The following is a 21,266-nucleotide window of genomic DNA, read 5'->3' as shown; positions in this document are numbered from 1 at the left end:
AGATTGTGTTTATGATTCCAAGTCTCAATCTTGGAACCTAATTCACTTGTGTAACAGGTCAAGTTGTGTCTATGTCATCATGAGCTTAATCTTCCTCTTCTGTCCACCATAGCCACTGCCATGCTCTAGATCCTGCATCTTTTCACATGGTATTAGAGCCCAGCTCGGCATGCCTCAACTTGACTTAGCTCTTCTTTGCTCTCTCGCAGTCCCTTTTCAACTCTGGTCAGTTCAATTCCAACCCATGGCTTCATCTCCCAACTCTACCTTCACTTGAGCTTCCATGGCAGCCATAGCCAGCTACACCTTGTCATCTTGAAGCTTTTATATCTCACTCCACAGGTCAAATCTCCTGGAGCTTCCTTTTAGAAAAGTGTTTCTCTACTTCCAAAGCTTCTTTTTGTCACCTCAATCACTAAGATTAGGCAACCATAGGCTCAACATTGTAAAAATTCTCAGTCACACTGCCAACTGTGACATGCAGGACATACCATGGTTGGAGTCCCTGGATCTCTCAACACAAAGCATATATCCTCTTGCTTTCTTCTAGAGGATCATTATTCAAACCAAGGTGCATCTTGCCATCACACAAATCATTGACATTACTACTCTCTGGCCATGGCATTATGAATTTTTCAGATCAATGAAAAAAATGCACATGTCTACATTTCACCCAATATTCAAGATGCTCATAGGGCTTTGATAGAGCATCAAGTCAGCTTCATTTTCATTAAAAAAATTTCAAAAATCATCAAGTATAGCTCCTGCAATGTTAAAAAAACCAGGCCACTGTCAGAAACCCTAATTGTGACTCCATAGCCATTTTCACCTAAACTCAAAAATCTTATCATTTTCTCTCTCGTGCCACCTGGAGCAACCCATTGCCACTTTGATCTACTATCCCAACATCAAATAAAGGAGAGGAAGGACTTGGAAAGATTGAAGAAGGATTGACAACCTTGAACTAAGAAGATTCAAGTTCGACATCAACTCAGACATAGTCTTTACATAGTGTGTTTTCACACTATCATTACTTGTGTCTCTTGACACACTTTAATTTGATCTTCCACTGATAAAATCTGAGAATTATGGAGTTTATTTGCTATTGATCCTTGGTCATGACAATGACAAACAAGAAGATCTTAATGCGGATGCAAAGCAACATTACTCTTGTTGCTCACTTGCAGTACATAGAAGTCTTGTTTGCATCACTTGCAGGTAATGTTGGAGCTTCCTACACCAAAGAGAAATCAATGATCTTATCTGAAGACCTTGAAGATGCTCCAAAAACTCTACTCAACATGCCAAAGAATGAGATGTATTTTCTTGAGGGGGTATGGACATGAAGACTGAAGCTGCAAAGCAAAGTGAAGAACAAGCACAAGATAAAAAAGAGCAAGCTGGACTACATTGACAAGAAGACCTAAAATGAATTGAATATCTATGTAAAAAGAAATGCTGAAAATCGCAAGGACCTCATGGTCCTTGACCCAAATTTTTACTGACTTTTTTAGCCTTGTATTGCGTAGCCCAAAATGCTCTTGTCATCATAAGCTTGTAAACTCCTCATGTAGCCTTATACTATAGCCTCTGTACACTTTGTGAGGCCCCTGTTATAGCCTCTGGATGTCGACCATGTTTGTGGTACCCACACTTAGCCTTTTCTGTGACAGTCTATGGTGTTTTTCCATGTTTATGGTGTGCCCGCACTTTGCAGCTGTTGCTCTCACTAAAGGCTCTACACACTTTGTACTTTCTGTTTGTGATTGAGGAGGGGTGTTGAGATATTTGCAATCACACCCACTATGGCCTCTTTGTATGAGGCAGTTTTGGGCTTAGGACATGCAGACAGACTGAATCCCATATGCATAGAAAGGGAAACTACTACCCATCCAACAACTATAAAGCATTATACTTGACTACCACTTTTGAATATATGATGAATGCAATATCATGATGCTTTCCCATTTCAATTAGTGTCTTGGTCATTGTCAATCTTATACAGAAGATTGTGTTTATGAGACCAACTCTCAATCTTGGAACCTAATTCACTTGTGTAACAGGTCAAGTCGTGTCTATGTCATCATTGTTGAAATATTTGCAATCCCACCTAGTCGTGTCTATGTCATCATTGTTGAAATATTTGCAATCCCACCTACTTTAGTCCCTTTGTGAGGAGCAGTGAGGGCTCAAGACCGAAATCCCATATGCATAGTAGGAGAAAGTACCACCACTCAAATCCTATAAAGCATTGTACTTGCACTCTTTTTCTAATGCAATGATAGTACTCTTTCTTTCCAATAAAGTGTCATATCACTGTCAATACACAAGATTGTGTTTATGAGTCCAAGTCTCAATCTTGGAACCTAATTTACTTGTGTAACAATTTATCCTTGTCAGGGTCAATGTCTTCATGAGTTTTCTTTTCCTCTTTCAACCTCCATAGCTTCTGCATCTACCATGCTCTAGATCCCGCGTATTTTAACAATCATGAGCTTAATCTTCCTCTTCGATCGACCATAGCCACTGCCATGCTCTGGATCTCGCGTCGTTTCACACTGCTAGTGTGACCATGCCAATGATGAGTCAAATGGCTCCACCGATTGTTGGAAGCCCAACAATAAATCTTACCATTGTTCCATGGAATCAACAGCCAATCCCTAATCAAGTGGTTAGGCCAATGGAATGATACATAGACAATCGCAGATATGAGTCAAGTGCCTCAAATGTTCTTCGCAAAGTTAAGGATATGATGAAGCACTATATTGATATGATTAGCGAACAATATAGAAAAATAGCCATTGATGTTAATTTCCTTAAGAAGTAGCAGAAATTGATAGGGAGTTGACGCCCTAAAGAGGGTGGCCCATCAAAATTTAGCTATAAGTGGTGTGGCGGTCAACATTTCCCTAAGAATTGTCCAAAAGTCAAATGCGACATATGTGGGAAGTCTGGCCATTTAGCCAATAGTACATGTTGGAGTAAGATTATCTCTCTCCAGCAAGGAAGTAAACAGCTAGGTTCGTGACCGCAAGGGAATGATCTCCAGCAAGATGAAGGGCTGAAGCAAATATTACAAAGAGGGAAAGCTATGGTAGAGGAGCTACCTAGTGGCAGTGGAGTTAGCCTGATAGAAGTTGTTTGTATCAATGGCACTAAAGCTTCTAATCTACGAGTTGTTACGAGAGGTCAAAGGGATAAAGAAGTCCACAAAGCCAAGGCAAGACCTGTCGAGGGAAACCCTAAGCAAGATGATAATGGGACACAAGTCCTTAATCCCAGTATAGAAGGCAAACCTCTCAAACTTGTGGATGGAGGATAGGGAGCTTCCAAAGAAGAAGGCAAAAGTGAAGAAAGAAGCACCAAAACCGGTTCAAAGACCAAAAGAGAGAATGGTCCGGTGAGAAAATCAAGCTCTTGCTAGCTATCAAGAATTTGATTTAGCGAGTTATCTTTGTGAAGTTAAGCCAGATGTAAATCTTCTACATTTGATTAAGCTATCTCCAGGAGTGCGCAAGGAATTTAAGAATATCCTATGCACTGGGTATATTGTTGAGACCTTGGGAATAGTGCGAGTAGGAGATGATTGGCTTGAGCATGCTGAAAAGCATTGTCCCAAGGTAGCCACATATATTGATGGAATATTAGTGGACCATGACATTGTGGAATAGGATCTTCTATTAACATTATGAGTTCAAAATTGATGGAGAGATTGGGATTAGAAATAAAAAAAGATGCCTCCACAATCCTCCAAATGACTAATGATAGATTAAGACAACCTGAAGGTTGCATTACTAAAGTCCATGTGATTGTTGCAAATGTAGAATGCATTCTAGACTTTAGGGTCATTACGTTTACAAGGTGTCCTAGCTATCGAGTGTTGCTAGGCATGCCATGGATCCTACAAGAAAACTGTCAGGTTGACATACTCGCTGGTCAATTGATCTTTTTTCGAGGTGCTAGACGTGTAGTAGTAGATGTCTATCGTGAATCTCATAAGAGTGTGAGAGTTCCTTTGTCTTCATCGAAGTTTGATGTGCTAGATGCTCCATCTGCTAGTGATACGTCTTTGAGTGATGAATCCAATGTGGGTCCACCACATAAGATATCTACCAAGTGACCTTGAATGAGCCAATAGAGGCTCATGAGAGGATAAGTGATGCAGATGTAATCGAGCTCCACCTTGGTACGTTGCATGATTCACGGCCAATTAAATTAGGCTCCATGCTTAGTTCAGAAGAAAGAAAGGACTATGTGTTCTTGATTCAAGAATTATGCGATAGTTTTGCACTTGCAGAAAGGGTGTTGCCACCCCTGATGAGCCTCCTATCTTTTAACTGTATGTTTGAGTGGAATGAAGCCTATCAAGTATCCTTTGAGGACCTGAAGCAAGACTTAGCAAAAGCTGCAATCTTAAAAGAACCTAGAAGAGGTGAAGTTTTTTTACATATTTTCAAGAGCTGCAATGCATAGTATCAGCTTGCTGTTTAGCTCAAATTTTGGAGGAGAAATGGTATCATCCAATTTCCTTCACTAGTAGGAAATTGGGGATATCTAAAGTTAACTACACATACATGGAGAAATTGTGCCTAGGAATGGTCGTTGTGATGAAGAAATTTTAGCATTATATTCTCTATGAGAAGATAGTATTGTTTACGAAGGCGAAAGGACTCAGATTGTTGCTCAATAAGTTGCAACCGCCTCATTGTTTAGTAGAGTGGTTAATCACTTTTGCAAGAGTTTGATTATGAGATTAGGAGCAAGCCACCAAAGCTATAGGGTATTGTAGAATACCTTGTGGATTTTAGGGAGCCAAAAGAAATCCTGGTTGAGGGAAGTGATATTGAGGGTTTGTTTAGAATCGATGCAACTTCCATCCCTTCCTGGTATGCGGTGATAACACATTATTTATCTACATGAGGATTTGGGGCTGCGTTATCGAACTTAGAAAAGAGAAAAATCAAGCAACACGCATTACACTTTTCGATTAAAGTGGGTGTCTTGTATCGGAGAGGAGTAGATGATCTCTATTGTCGTTGTGTAGTATCTGATTAGGTATTTTTTATTCTTGAGGAGTGCCATGATTCAACATGTGGGGGACATTTTGTTGGCCAGCTTATTGCCCAAAAAGCTCTCCGTGCTGGATATTGGTGGTCGTCGATTTTCCAAGATGCTTTCAGTTATGTTAATGCTATGATGTTTGTCAAAGACACGACGTGAGAGAAAATCATAGGTAACCTCTCAATCCCATTATGGTCACGTTATCCTTTGAAAAATGGGGTATTGATTTTGTGGGACCAATATACCCTTCATCAACTACGTGGAAGTGGTATATCAATGTAGCAACGGACTACTTTACAAAGTGGTGGTTTGAAGCTCGAGCAATGGTTAAGGACAATGCTAAGAAGACTGCCAGTTTCATTATGGAGTAAATTGTTTGTTGTTTCGGCCCATCGAGGGAGATTGTGTCTGATCAAGGGACACACTTCTTAAACAAGGTTATAGTGACCCTTACTAAAGCTTTGAAGATTAAGCACAACAAGACTACCTCGTATAATCCTCAAGTGAATGATCAAGTTGAGAGTACAAATAAAAAACTGGTAGGAATCTTATCTAAAATCATATCAGAAAGCAAGGGTGATTGGGATAAGAAATTATATGTGGCAGTGTGGGCTTACAACACGACCTTCAAGAGAGCCGCAGGCCACACCCCATTCAAGCTAGTGTATGGGGGGAACTGCGTTTTGCCATTAGAAATAGAGCTCCCCAATGTGCATTTGGCCCTAAATCATTCATTGAGAGAGGAAGACACATTATACAAGAACGGTGTACTTCCTTGGCACATCTTGATGAGATTCGATTGTAAGCTTTACTACATCAAGAAGTAGAAAAGAGGAGAATGAAAGCCTTGCATGATGAGATTCAATTTTAGGCTTTACTACATCAAGAAGTAGAAAAGAGGAGAATGAAAACCTTGCATGATCTTCGGACCAAGAAGTACAAATTTGTGAAGGGTTAGTTAGTGCTATATTATGAGATGCTCGAAGGGAGCACTTTCCAGGAAAATTAGAACCCAAATGGGATGGACAATACAAGATTGTACGTTTAGGAAAGAATGGCTCTACAGCCCTTCTAGAAGATTTGCATGGGATAGAGTTTAAGACTAAAGTTAACTTTAATAAGCTGAAGCCTTACTATGTGTAAGGGCTGACATTGGGCTTGGTGCCTGTGTAGGTCCTTTAGGATTTAGCTTTAACATGCAGTAGTACTAAGATGAGCGGATGGGACACATCATTCCTTATTTGGAGCATCCGTACCTTGAACAACGTTACCATCAAGGTCGAGTGATCTTGTGGAGCAAAGGGTATCAGGCTACTAAGTGGCAAGACAGATCCTTTACATGGGAAACTAAGGTCTAATGCCATCATTGTCAACAAATTATGACTAGCATTCCTATCAAGTTTAGCAAGGAATGAGAAATTGTGTGTGTTATACATCCTCTCTCTCAGCTTGATTTTGACTATCATAAGTACAATTGAGCTAATTATTATGATGTGGCCTATCAATGAAGCCTGGGTTTATACTCTGTACTTTGACGGAGCTTCCAGAGGGCCTGCTAAACATGTGAGCATTGGTGTGGTCATTAAAGATACTCGACATAGGGTTGTTATGAAGATGGGAGTCTATTTAAGACCCTATTTTACTAATAATATGGCAAAATACAAGGGCCTTGATCATGGGGCTGAACATTGCCCAATGTGGTGGTATCCGCCATCGATTATTGGTTAAAAGAGACTCGTAGTTAGTAATCAATCAGCTAAATGGGATCTATAGTGTGCATAATCACATTTTGTGGATGTATTGTTGTGTAGCCTTGGATATGTCACATATCTTTGAGACAATGACTTGTCAGTTAGCTCCTCAACAATGGAATCACTTTGTGGATTCCTTATCTAACTATGCTTTTGTGGAAGATGTATTTTCCAATTGTGGTCCAAGGGAGCTCTTGCAATAACTACTTCCTAACATTAGCTCTGGACTACTTTGGGGTCTTCTTGTGCTAATATGCCATATTTCAGATGCCGATGGTGGTTAGTTTGGGTCATGAGTCAAGTAGCAAGGGAGCATCTTCCTACTTTGTCATAGACGCATATGATTGTATATCATCATATTTGTCAGACACCCCTTGCTATTTATGGACGGGGGATAGCTAATAGCCTGATGCATTTAGTGTAAGGCCCACGAGACCTCATCCTTGGACAGTTGTGTGCTTTAGTAGAGTAACGTTAGGACCAAGGGATTGTTTTAACAATATGCTATCTTGAATGGTAGTAAAATAATTTATTTCATAAGGCCAAGAGGTCCGGTTTTGTCGAGTTTAAATGTTTTATTTCATAAGGCCAAGAGGGCCAATTTCGTTTGGTGTGAAATGTGGTATTTCCTTAGGCAAGAGGCCATGTGTTTATCTAGTGTGCAGATGTGATTAATAGTTTTCTATTTTAGTGTTGTGCTAGACAAATTTAGCGGAACCTGGGGGGAGCCTTTGCTACCAAAGCTTCTTGTGGCCCAATCCAAGTGATCTCTTTCCTTTTATGAGTATCTTGTTTTTATGTGTCCGTGTACTTATGGGAATTTTTTTCTTATTGGGAACCGGCAATCAAGGCATGAAGTCCCAAGTTTAGGTTAGGTCTATCTAAGGAAGGTGTGAGTAGTCATTGTGTCGTGTTAAAGGCATTGTCAAGCATTAAAAGACCTATTTTAGAAGGCAGTTCTAGCGACCATGTTTTGTTAACTTGCTAGGCGGTTGTTCTAGGATTTTCTATTAGTTGTGAGGCAATTAGAAAAGCCTATTGAAAAAATATACACAAAAGGAAAAATCCTGCATATCTGAAAGATAAAGAAGATATAGAGGTGTGTAAAAAGGGGTTCTAACCCCTATAAAAAGAAAAGGAAAGAAATAAAAAATATTATGAGCTATTGCTCATCGCCTTGCGAAGGCTTGGTAGGTTCCTGGGAGTGAGTCAGGGGCCAACGCCTTGTCTTCCTAGGGATAGCAGCTAGTCAAAAAGAAAAAAGATAAGGAAGATTGGAGTGAAAATAAAAGTAAGCGTTGAAAAAGGATTAAGTGTTGCCTTGCAAGGGCTTAGTAGATTCTTGGGTACCGAGTCAGGATCTGAGTTCGGCCCATTCTCATTTGGCCCTCGGCCATTCAGATGAGCCGAATCGGGCGTTTCGGCCCCTTGCAATTCGGACTTGTTGGGCCAAATTTGGATTTTCTCAAATTTTAACCTGTAGATCCTGAAACAGACCGAGAGACCATATAGGGCCGAAACCATATCATAGATCGATCACTGGACTAAAATTTAGAGCAAGTAGTTCAAAATTTGGCTACGAACGGTCCTTCAAATCATGCATGGCATTTACCGAACGACTCTACGGGCCTGGGGGGACTGCCCCCTCCACACCTCCCCCAAGTAGGTTGGAGAGAAAATGTGAGCCATGACAGGTCCTCCAAATTGGATCCTAGTGTAGCAATGGCTCTACACAAGCAGGGATTCTCACCTACAAAGGAGCAACCAAAAGCCCATACTCAAACAAAGACAAACCAAGACCCTAGAACCTCAATGGGCCAATCTAACCAACAAGGGCAAAAAGGCCACATCGCAAAAACACGTATGGGTTGCATTTGAATTGCATCTAGTCAAAGCGAAAATCAACAACATCAAGCTACAACTGGGATGACTAGATATAACAATCCTGACGATAGATGCACCTTGAATAGCACTGCATAGACGATCCAAGACATCAGTGGAGAATCCATATCTAGTCGTGCAGTTGGGGACTCAAGGGCATTTGTCAGAAGGCTTAAATTTATAAGCCAAGACCCGAAAGATGAAGGCATAGTACCACCTGCTTCTGTTAAGGTCAAACTCACCGCAAAAAGAGAGCATACTATCGATGCTCTCATCGATGAAGGGGCAAGTTTTAACATCTTGACCTATGAAGCATGGACCCTCCTAGGCCAACCAGAGCTCACACCAACTAATGCAACTCTTAGTCCTTAAGGGGGACACCCACAAACACTCATAGGAAAGTGCAAAATCCTTGTAACTATTGAAATTGAAAGCTTGCATGTCCTATTCCATGTTCCTCCAAATAATGCTAGTTGTGGAAAGGAAACCGTCCTTAGACGTCCCTTCAAAAGGGCGACCAAGTGTGAGGCTGACTATGTCGCACAGAGGATACACTTGACGCTATCGGGTGTAAGGATAATCACAACCTTTAGTAAGGGTGACTTTATCAAACCTCAAGGGAAAGACAAGGAACATTCCAACATGCCAAGCAAGCCTAGTGATGAGAGCAAGGACTTGTTGAAAGAGTTGCTACAAGCGCATGTTGAACAAAGAGAACCAGTGAGTGAGGCCAGGCTTGAAACAAGAAGGTCAGGAGACAATGCCAAGGACGGGCTTTGGACTTACAAATATCGTAAAAGACCCCAAAAGAAGCCCAAGCCTTATAGATGAAGGCATCGATGGAGAGCCAGCACAACACCGAGATGGATATCCAAAGCGTTGCTACGTGCTCAAGGGTATTGGGTAGGTAACCGATGGATTTGGATACCAAATTCCCCTGCTAAACCTCCTCTATCAGTTGAAGGCTAGACCGTATCAAGAGCAAAAAAGCATAGGAGGAAATCTAAATGAAAAACCAAGTCTCGAGTCAAAAACATTGGAGTGACCGAGCCCCTCACGATCGAAATCTTGACCCTCACGATCAACCCTAAAAGCATACCTCACGATTTCGATTTTAGAAGTCATGATGTCTCTTTCTTGCATTGATTTTAACAATTAGCCCTAAAAGCATACCTCCTGTTCATGAAGTTGTGATTTTGGCATTCTTACACAAGGAACTTTCAATCATTCCCCACATAGGCAATTTGGTGAAATATAGGAAATTCTCCAATATTTCCTATGTAGACAAGTACGTATTCCCCATCTATAACTAGGAAATTGCATTCCCTACATCTTATAATAGGGAATATAGAGCATTCCCTACATTCCTTTGAAAGTCCCTACGTTCCCTACATCTTATAATAGGGAATATAGAGCATTCCCCACATTACTTTGAAGATCCCTACATAAGGAATTATAAGGATGTGATTCCCTACTTTTATGTAATAGGGAATTAAAGATACAATGAGGATAAGATAAAGATGATGTTTATCACAATTCTCTATTTCTCAATTCAAGTTGATAATGATGGTTTCGAGAAGGTAAGGACAAAGGTCACAAGAAACTCTAAACCACTTACTATATAGAAAGTTCACATTATAACTAGGAAGATTACTAACCAAACTAGGAAGAATGTACAATTTTCTAGTTATAACTAGATAATTTTGCCATCACTAGTCTCTTCTAACTAGTAACATCCTTTTTGTAGATAGTATCTAGAAAATTGAAGCCCTATCTAGCAACATTATCTAGCAAGTTATTGTATAACTAGTAATAATATCAACCTAATTAGAAAAGTTTACTTTTTATTAGTCATAACTAGCAAGTACTATCCTCTAACTAGGGAATTATAGATATTCTATCAAGTTAACTTGGATCTCGTGATTTTTCTAGGTATAATTAGTAAATAAATATTCATTGATTAGACATTTACATTTGTATAATACTTACTCACAGCTAAGCTTTTCACATTGACACAAAAGCAAGACCATAGTTGTTGAAAGGTAATCACAATAACAAAAAGAAAATTAAAAGAAAGATGTTTAGTACACATGAATAACACAAACTGTGTGGCCCCAACAACAGAGTCATTGCAATATTTAGCAACAATAACACTTACAATGTTGAGCAAAGTACATGGCCACATTGACCAAGCATATATCATGGCCATGACATCCATCTTATTGCAAAGCTCATGATTATATTAGTGAGAAAAAAGCATATTGCACCAATGGATTAAATAGAAACTCCACACACTAACATCATATTCCCTACTGTCCAAATGAGCAACAAGAGCAAACATTCAAAGTGCATGGCAAGAAAACCACACAATCATATATACCCCATCATGAAAATTAGATAGCCATATTTAAAAGGAAAGCACATTACCAAGTGCATGACCATATTGGTCATGGAAGTGCACATGGAAAAAAAGAACCACAAAGGCAAAGCGCATAGCCATATTGAGAAAAAGCTAAATTGCATTGCCCAAAACATGTGGCTATAGAAAATAAAGCAAACTACATTGCTAGTTGTATGATGAAATATTATCACCTTTCAAACTAGCACTAAACTTATAAAGTTCATGTCTTAACACAAAAATATAAGTACCAAGGATTCTAGTGATTGCCAACTATTGTAGCTAGCTCTATGTGGAAGCTTGCAACATGAATGATGGGAAGCTACTTTAAGGTTCACTATGAGGTGACTTGAATAACAAGAAGGCTACACCTAAATAGCCTTACAAGGGTGGAAGTATATTACATTTACAAAGAATTAGCGCTCCAAAACAAAGAAATCCTCATTGGATATCCTCATTTTATTAGGGTTTGAAGTTGAGAAATTCCATAGAAAAGTATCAATGGGAGTATATCAAATTCTCACCAATCTCAAAGGTAGGTGAAATAATTCAAACAATGTAGAAACTCTTGCAAATTCTCAATGGAACATTGAAAGTGCATCATAATAAAAGGAAAACACAAGAGGAAAAGAAGAACAAATTAAGATTGGAAAAATCTTGAATTTATCTTTTGAGAAAAAATAAGAGAGCTAAAAGAGAGGCATGCTTTTTGTGCTAAGAACATGCTCAACAAGGCCAATATTAAAATAGAGTACTATAAAAAGCAAGGAGGGGAGGAAAGCATGTTGGGCTATTCTGTCCTATACATCTTAAACCTTCCATGTTGGGTAAAAAACCATAGGTTTGAATCTCTACAAGAGAGGCTGAACCCCTAGAGGATCTTAATGTACTCTCCGTGAGGATTTCAATCATGCTATGCATTTGGCAATTCAAAAATTATGATGTGTGCAATCTTGTGTAGCAACTTCTCCTATAGGCACCTATTTGGCTAGTATCATCTTGTGGTCATAACAAACATCAATTGTAACATCCATGACAAGTCTATTTACGCTCTAGCCCTTATTCCTATAAGTCAAGCCTTAGAGGTAATTCAAAGCTCCCAAAAATTTTGGAACAACTCAAGAAAATTCATGAGCACTATCATATCCCTTCTCTACCCTTAGAAATAATAGACACATGAATTGTTAGCAAGACCATTCATATATACTTGTGAAGATCATATCCCAACGACTATATTTATGGCCCCAAAAAACATTATTGTGAATATTTTAAACTTACTCTATGAAATTATCATTTTGTCTAATTATAACATATATTTTGAAATTATTCTCTAAAATTATTGTTTTTCATGGAACAATCTGACAAAATTTTTATCATTGTAGTTCAAGCCATTGGCATTTCCATCCCAATATGCCTTAGCATCCTATAAGATGCCAAATACTCACTAGTGGGTTGGGATCCCATGATCTTTTAGGAGATAGGTGTTTTTGATTACATGAGTGCTTGAGAAGGCAAAAGGCCAAGTGACCCTGTTATATAGGATACCTTTAATGCTGAGGGAAGCTTATCATGGCCCTTGTTGCTATTAGGGGTGACCTGCCTATGAAGTAGAATCGAGATTCTCATGCGCAACTAAGTTTGAGGTTTCTTGAGGGAAAATTGAGCAGTGATGTGCATGGACATAAATTTTTGTTGAACACTAGAGGACTTCTCTAGGTTTATTACATGAGACAACTCACAAGAATCCACAAACTAATTGTGATTTCTATCCTCTAGGTAGGCAAGTCCTAAGACTCCTTAGGTGAAATAAGAGCTTGTCTCAATCCCACATGGGACTTAAAGCAAATGTGTAGAACTTATGAGAACGTGGATCTATTGTGCTACACCTAGTTTCTTAATAAGGGACAAAATGTCTCAATATGGGACTTTCATATTCAATGGTGTTACGATGATGTCCTAGGCTTCTTTACTTTCTAAAGGAGAGTGATTATAGCTATAAGTGCTCTTGGTGAGGGTGTGTGTGTGTGTGTGTGTGTGTGTGCACTACTTACTTGGTGTAAGTGATACCTAATTCATGTGTACTTAATACTTTTGGTGACCTAGCCTTGAGTTGAAATGACACACAAGATTTTTAAGGTTACAAGTGCAACTAGAGACCCTCCAAGGTCTCGCGTTGACCAACCTTAATATGAGTCCATCTATGTATGTCCTTGTATTTTTCTTGTAACTCCTTTTTGTCTTATGGTGCTTGCCTCAATTTCAAAGTTGGCAAAGAGTCACCTCTTTCCCACTCTAATAGTCTTAGTACAGAGTTTGAGTTTAGGGTTCTTTGGGCACATGTTTCCTTGTGCGGCAATGCTTGGTAGCCAACGGGGAAAACCCTAATTTCTATGGTCTCAATGCACCAATGGGCTGATCTAGGTGCGATGAACCCTAATTTCTATGGTCTCAATGCACCAATGGGCTGATCTAGGTGCAGTGAACCCATTGTCAATTATCACTCTCTTTTCTTACTTGCAAGGTTAACTCCTAGTGGTGACAAGAAGCTACCTTTACACTGCAAGTTTTGTTAGTTGTCCCTATCTTTGTCAATTGTCACTAGATTTTCATACTTGCAAGGTTCCAATCCGGTGACAAGAATATTCCTATAGTGCACTATTTTCTCTGTGTGTGAGACGGCAACTTATAAGCCATCATGTCACCTAAAGTGTACCTAAAACCATGTATAACTAGAGAAATGGACCTATATGAGGTGCACATGTATTGCCTAGTGCAAATAGGTTGCCTTAAACTAGTGTGGAGCTCTTAAAAATGTGAGTGTAACTAGTTGGGAGCTTGATATCATATTTCAATGGAGTTCAATGCTAAGAATATTAAGAATATAAGCATTGAAATGGATAGAATGGACACAGACTTTCAAATTGGATTATATGGAATTGGAAATTGAATATTACATGTCTCTTGAGTAGCCTTGGTTTTGATTCAATCTTTAGAGTAGGCTAAAGAAGAGTTTCACAACTTTGTAACATAGGGGTTCAAGACACACACCACTACAATTCCTAGGACTGATAAGAATATCCTACGATGTTGCAAATCACTCCCTTCCACCAACAGTAAGAGTTGAAAAGAGACTCTAACTTCTTCCAACATGTCTATATAGAAAGGGGAAGATAGTAGCATTGAATACCATTAGGGGGGTAAGAAACATCTTCGAGTCTATGATTTGTCTAGTAAGACCAAGCTCCAATCCTCTTCCTAATCTTTACATGTCTTATGTATTAGCCACCACTCAAATATTTTTGAGACAAAATGTTGACTCTCAACCCAATGGGAGCACCCAACTATCTAAAAATTTGACTATTAAGACCAAGCTTGAGATTAGTCCTCTTCCTAATCTTTACATGTCTTATTTATCGGGCCACTCAAATATCTATCGGGTCACTTGGGTGCTTCATGGTAAGGACATGTTTACACCCCATGTGATTCATGGTAAGGACATGTTTACACCCCATGTTTGCATGGTTGGTTGATGACGTTCAGTTATTTATAGCTTAATTTATTTTGAGATGAATGAAGAGAAACATATATATCGTTATAGATATTGCATTTGTGTGGGTGATCATGGAGCTATGTGGGTGGGTAAGATGTGCTCGTGGAGGGGCATGTATGTATTTGTAGAAACAAATAATTATGAGTCAAAAACTTGCATGGACTTACCCCAAGGAATAGATCTTGTATAACAATTGAATAAGTGAACCATATCCCCCCAACTAGCAACAACAACAAGGATAAATGGAGAGGCATAAACTCAACACTCCTTGTTTTGATTACTTGTCCCTAGAAAAGTGCAAAAATACACAATAACATAAGTTAAAGTATTGTATTGCTTGAAGCAATTGTCCCTTTTCTAAATTATTGATTACTATCCTAGTATGTCTAACCAACAAAGCACCATTCCAAGTCTATCTCGTAACCACCCATATCTAGCCAAGATTTGATAGAGCACCATTCCAAGTCTATTCATAACTCACACTTGTTGGCTTGTGGGGGCTAAAAACTTGTCTAACTTACAATTATCAAAAGTACAATGCAATTTGGTGATGAGGATACATCTAATGCAATATAGTTATCAAAGATATGATAGAGAAAATTGAATTACACCAATCAAAATACATCACTGAGAGAAAAAGTGGATGTGTGTGAAATAGGAACAAAGTTTGATTCTAGTTCCACTATTGTTACCTACCCTCTAATTAATTCTCTACCTAACCTCTAATTAATTCCCGCCAACGGATCGATGCCCTTAGTGTAGAGGAGGGAAACAGCTTGTCCGCCATCGAATCACCAGCTCGTTTACAAATAGCTTGTCCGCCATTGCCGCGCCCGCCAGCTGCTGTTGTTCGATCGGGGCGAACCGTGGAGACAATCGAACCGGGGAGCTTCGAGCCGAGCCACCACTTCTATCCGCGCGTTCTAAACGCGCAGATACACCCCTTGGTGCGCTCCTTCTTGGGTCTTGGGAACCATCGCATCGCCAAGCTAAGCGCTACAGCTACCACCTCCACCCGGAAGCGAACGTCGACGCCGTCAGCGCTGTCCTGCGCCGCTCCACTAGGTATCACTAATACGTTCTCTCTGATACGTGTGTAAAAAGCGACAATGTAATCTCTGATACGACTCCTCTGATACATTCTCTCTGACTTGGAAGAGAACGCCGACACCACCCCCCCGGGCTTGGGCAGGCCCGTGATGCGATTATGGTCTAGGAACAGGAAGAAGAGGCTGGTGAGGTTGGAGGCGAAGGCGTCGGGTACCTGGCCCGAGAGGCGGTTGTAGGCGAGGTCGGCATTGACGAGGTTGGAGAGCTGGCCGAAGGAGGCAGGGATGGGACCCCCGATGGAGTTGCTGAAGATGCGGATGTGCTGCAGGCTGGCCATCCCGCCTATCGAGGGAGGCAGAGCGCCCGTCAGCTTGTTGTAGGAGACGTCCAGCTCTTGCAAGGTGGCCAAGTTCTCAAAGGACGCCGGGATGGCCCCCGTGAGGCCGCCGTCCCCGCCGTCGATGAGCATGTTGCTCAGGTCCAGGCTCACGAGCCCGGTCAGCTTCCCCAACGAGGAAGGGATCGGACCGTGGAAGCAGTTCTGGCTCAGGCTCAAAGTGCGGAGGGCCGATATACACCCACCAACACACGCATATATATATACATATAGACACACGCATACCGCACCCCTCTAGGGAATCGAAGTTGTTCGTTGCTGTATTAGCGCACGAGAGTGAGACTACAGGAGTCGTATCAAAGAGAACGTGTGTAAAAAGTGACGCTTTCTTGCACATCCATGCGCCCATCTCTCACACACACAAACGTAGAGACTAGACTAGGCTAGCTAGTAGGCCGACGCTTTGCTCCCTCCAAAAAGAAGGAGCAGACAAGCGACATTGGCAGACAAGGAAACACCCAGGATCCCTCTCAGCTTTAATGTCCCTTGCTTCTGCAAACACACACCCCCATTAGTTAACTGTTTCTCTGGACTGATTGATTGATTGATGGATTGGGTCGGGTCTACAGGAGAGATTCAACTTTAATTTGAGACATTCCTTTGGAATGAGTTTATCTGTTTCGCTCCTGTTCGTAAATCAGAAGTGAGGGTTTCTTGGCTTTACATGCATAATACTTTATGTCAGAGAAAGAGGAGCACAGAGAGCTGTGAGAACCTGTCTTGCTGTATATATCCCCATGAATTAGGCAAGAACTAGATGCCATTTACCTCCTAACCCTCTCATCAAGGGCATAATCTATCTTAAGAGTAGCTTGAGCTGACAATTAGGTGCCCCATACCAGTTTTTCTTGAGAGAAAGGGCGTCATATAGACAAGTAAATGGGATTGCTGAACCTAGATTACTTGAGGGGCTCTGTGGGGCGGAGTGGTTTTTCCTTCTCTATGCATCATACATCAAAAGGTTTTGACATTCCTATGTGGGAAAAGCGGTTCCTAAGAGCCACCACATACCTAGCTAGTTGCGGTCCCGTTACCCCCAACCGCAACTAGCCAGGTATGCAATCCCTCCCTTGTAGAAGCTTGACATGATGATGTAGCTCAGAATGTGGCAATTATAATGAGGATCCGTTTTGAGCTTGTGATAATATTGTGATTTGAGCTTGTTTGGGTTAGTTTTGATAGGCTATTCATTGTTGTAACAATGTGGGCAACAAGCCTTTTTACTAAGAATGTTTATGCCTATTGTGTCCACTAGTCTTTCTGGTATACTACATGTATACCATGATGTATACTACATGTATACCATGCTTGGGAAAGGATAACTGCTGTGATGGGCCTTATTTATAGCCCTAGGGACACGACCTTCCTATCCTAGCAGGGTTTTGTAATCTCTGACTTTGCTTATTTTGAGGAGATGTCCAACCATGCTTGGGAAATGATAACTGTTGTGATGGGCCTTGTTAGCCCTAGGGACACGATCTTCCTATCCAAGCTGGGTTTTGTTATCTCTTGTTTGCTTTTTATCCTATGTTTTCTCGAGCATAAGTTTATTATAGTAAGCTCCAAGTATCACTTGTTCGAGGAGAAGTTTAACCATACTAGGGAAATAATAAGTGATGTGATGGGTCTTTTTTGCCCAGCCCGGCCTGATCTTCCTTTCCAGGCAGGGTTTCGTAATCTCTCTCTCTGTAGCCTACTTATGTTTGTAGACTCAGAGTCAGCTTGAATTCCCCTTCAATTCACATGAACCAAGTGACACCTTTGCACCACTTCATAACGTACATCTAGCTATACTTTATTGGAAGATCTAGTTTATGTATGTGCCCATAATAAATATAGAACTTTGAGATAACAATATTAAGTGAACATAGTTTTCTTTCACCCTATGAATATGCTTGTAAACCATATAGCACTATCGTATCCCTGCTCTACCCTTAGAAATAATAGACACATGTTTTTGCTAAACTAAGTCTTATGCATCTTTGGAAGATTTTGATACGAAGGTATTCTATAATTAAATCTCCTTGCACTTTCTACTCTTTGCAGCTTTCTAATTAAATCTCCTTGACTATGCTTATGGTTCTTGAATATAATTTATTTCCACCATAGATAAAAGTCTACTTCCCTTTGAGTAATGCTTTTTTTTCCCGTTTGATGTATAACCTTTGATATGTAACTTTAATATATAGATTGATTATTTGTTATTTATGTCTATGTTTCAGGAAGCCATAATGAATAATTTAAGGAGATGTCAGTGCAATTATAAGTGTACGCATTCAACCCTTGGTTATCAGAATGTTACTAGACAAACTTACTATGCACACAGTCGTAAGGATATGAATGGGATAATACATTCATCAGTTCTGGCTCAACAAGAAGGTCAAAATTCTACTAACAATGATGTTTCTATGAGTGAAGATAACCCTCCTATGGATCAACCATCATCTCACTCTTTGCCTAGACGTGGGCGTTTGTGGTGTACATGCAGAACATATTATGGAGGTGGACGTATGGTTCCTCACTCAACATATGCAAGACACATGAAAATTGAGGAAAGATTTAAGAGTCTCGCTACTAATCTTGGTTTACGTGACTCTCAAGGACTACCACAAGATGACATTCTACTAGAGCATAATAACATGGGAGATGAGGTCCATAATGACCCATCAAATGAGATTGGCAATTTAGACGAAAGGGAGGATAATGAGGTGGAACCACAACATGAAGCGTTCGAGATGGATGATGTTGAACCATCTTTATTTGACAAAAATTTTCAAAGAATAATTCAATTGCAAGCACTTTGGGATGAGCATCAAGCTTCAATTGAGTTTCAAGATAAAATGCTTAAAATTCTTTTTGGTGATATGGTCAGTTCTGATCCCCCCCAAGCACATATGGACAATATATATATGCCAAGCTTGGCCAAACTACTAGTGCAAATGCCTAACACATGGGATGGAGACTTGAATGGTATAAATGTTCCTACTTGTTGGGAGAAACTTGGTATCATGTTCACACGGCTAGGTATGGTTAACTCCCAACGTTACAGGGTATGCCAAGGAAGTGAAAGCTCTATTCATGCACCATTGCTTTATCAGCCAAGCAAGGAGGATAACTACATTAGAGACACAATTGAATGCTTGTGTAACACCAGAAAAGAAGGAAGGAAGAAGTTAAAGCGTGATTGTTCACAATGTTGTGAAAAGTGTTCCAAGTGTTCTCTACCGAGAAAAGATATGCTCTCTTTTGACTATGTCTCCATTAGAGAACAATTGCGTCTACTAACTAGAAGTAGAACTCTATGCCATGAATTGTTGGAAATGTGGAGAAATAAAAACAAATGGTTAATACAGGAGAATACACTTTGTGATTCTACAATAAATGAGTTTTGGGATGGTACAAAATGCAAAAGTGTAAATGATTTTTGGAATCCTGAATCATACTTTGAGCTTCCATTGATATGCAATAATATGCATTGCAAACAAGTCGTATAAAGGTCACCATTGCTTGATCATTCATGGGATGATATTGAGAGTGCCTACAAGTTTATCTGCAAATCATGTCGAACTCACATACATGGGTACAAAAGGATTTGTAAGGTACACTTTATTATCATGCTCGTCTTTTTAATTAATATAAATGAAATTTGATACAGGTTACTAAAATGTGGTGTGTTTTGTGATAAATAGGGTGATCCACGCAATTTCGCCTTGTTATTACATTGGGATGGATTCCAAGCCTCAAAGACAACCCAGAAGAATTGTGGAGTTGTTGAAATCAAAATTCTCAATGTTGGAAAGAGCTCCCTTATTGGAGTTATACAGGTTTTATTTATTCCATTCAGTTGCAAAAAAGTTATTGGAAGCTCTAGTAAACTCTTTCACATATTCATGTAGCCATTGATAGATGAATTAGAAAGTCTATTTGTTGATGGATTTGAAGTAGACTTCAATTATCCAGTTACACAGTTTGTTGAGCATGAAAATTCTCTTAGTCGAAGATTCATTGCACGTGCTATGCTAATGATGGTAACTGGAGACCATCCAACTCAGTGCAAGATTGGATCTTTCAAAGATGGTGGTCAATCGTTTTGTCGTAGAGACAAAGCAATAGCCACTTTGGAGGGTGAGGGCTCAGGGCGTTACTTGTATGGTCAAAATAGATTCCAGTTGAGATATAGACCAATTAAAAGATCAACCAATGAAATGCTTAGTTCTTTGACTATGGCAGAGCAAGCCCTCACCCAAGCAGAAAGAGAAGAGATTTTGAAAGATACTGGACTTTCTGGTAGATCATGCTTGTGGAGACTATATGAACTCTATGGCTTTGATTTATCCCTGGACCTTGTATATGATTGCATGCATATTTTGGCTCTAAATTTGTTCTCAAAATATATATGTGCTCTAGTAAGGACTGTGGATAACAGGATGAAAGTAAAAATTGATGAGACAACACATCGTGTCACTAAAGTAACACCATACTCTATTCGTTATGGTCGCTGGCCAAGATATCCTAGTAAGTATTGTGAGAGCTACAAGTCTGAGGAAAATCAAAAGTGGATTCAATGGTGTTTGCCTTATGTACTATGTGAGATTGAAGGTATTCCGAAGGTATTCTATGACCTAGGATTGATTCTGATAGACATTGCTCGTGCTTTTTACAACTACACTCGCGACAATGGTTGGTCTAGAGAAAATATAGACACTTTGAGAGAATTGCTTGGTTCATGGAGAGTAAGCTTTGAGGAGCTCTTAGGATCAAACTCAGCTCCTTTGGAACATGTTGCAGGTATAAATATTTTTTATTTTATTAGTTTTTTCATTTATATAGCAATTATATTTCACTTTAATCGTATATATTTTCTTGCCTTACTAAATGTAGGTTTTGGAGAATTCTTGGATGACATTATTTGACATGGTAGTCATGATGCTTTCTGGTGTTATATTTATGAGCGTATGGTCTCAGTATATGTCAATATCAAAACAAATAACAAAGATAATGAGATTTCTTATGCAAACTACCAAAGACGAAGATTCTTTACATGGATATTTATGCATATTACAAAAGACCAACATGACAGACTTATGCCGTATCAAAGGATGACAAGAGAACTCCACAAAGCTTTACTACCACCTGATGGATACTTAGTGGATTCTAATAGGTACAATGAATGTCTAG

Source organism: Lygodium microphyllum, chromosome 26, assembly GCF_053477565.2.
Source record: "Lygodium microphyllum isolate KBCC chromosome 26, Lygodium_microphyllum_v1.1.10, whole genome shotgun sequence".
In the NCBI taxonomy this organism is placed as follows: Eukaryota; Viridiplantae; Streptophyta; class Polypodiopsida; order Schizaeales; family Lygodiaceae; genus Lygodium; species Lygodium microphyllum.
The sequence above is the reverse complement of the archived record's forward strand: the minus strand, read 5'-3'. Positions refer to the sequence as shown.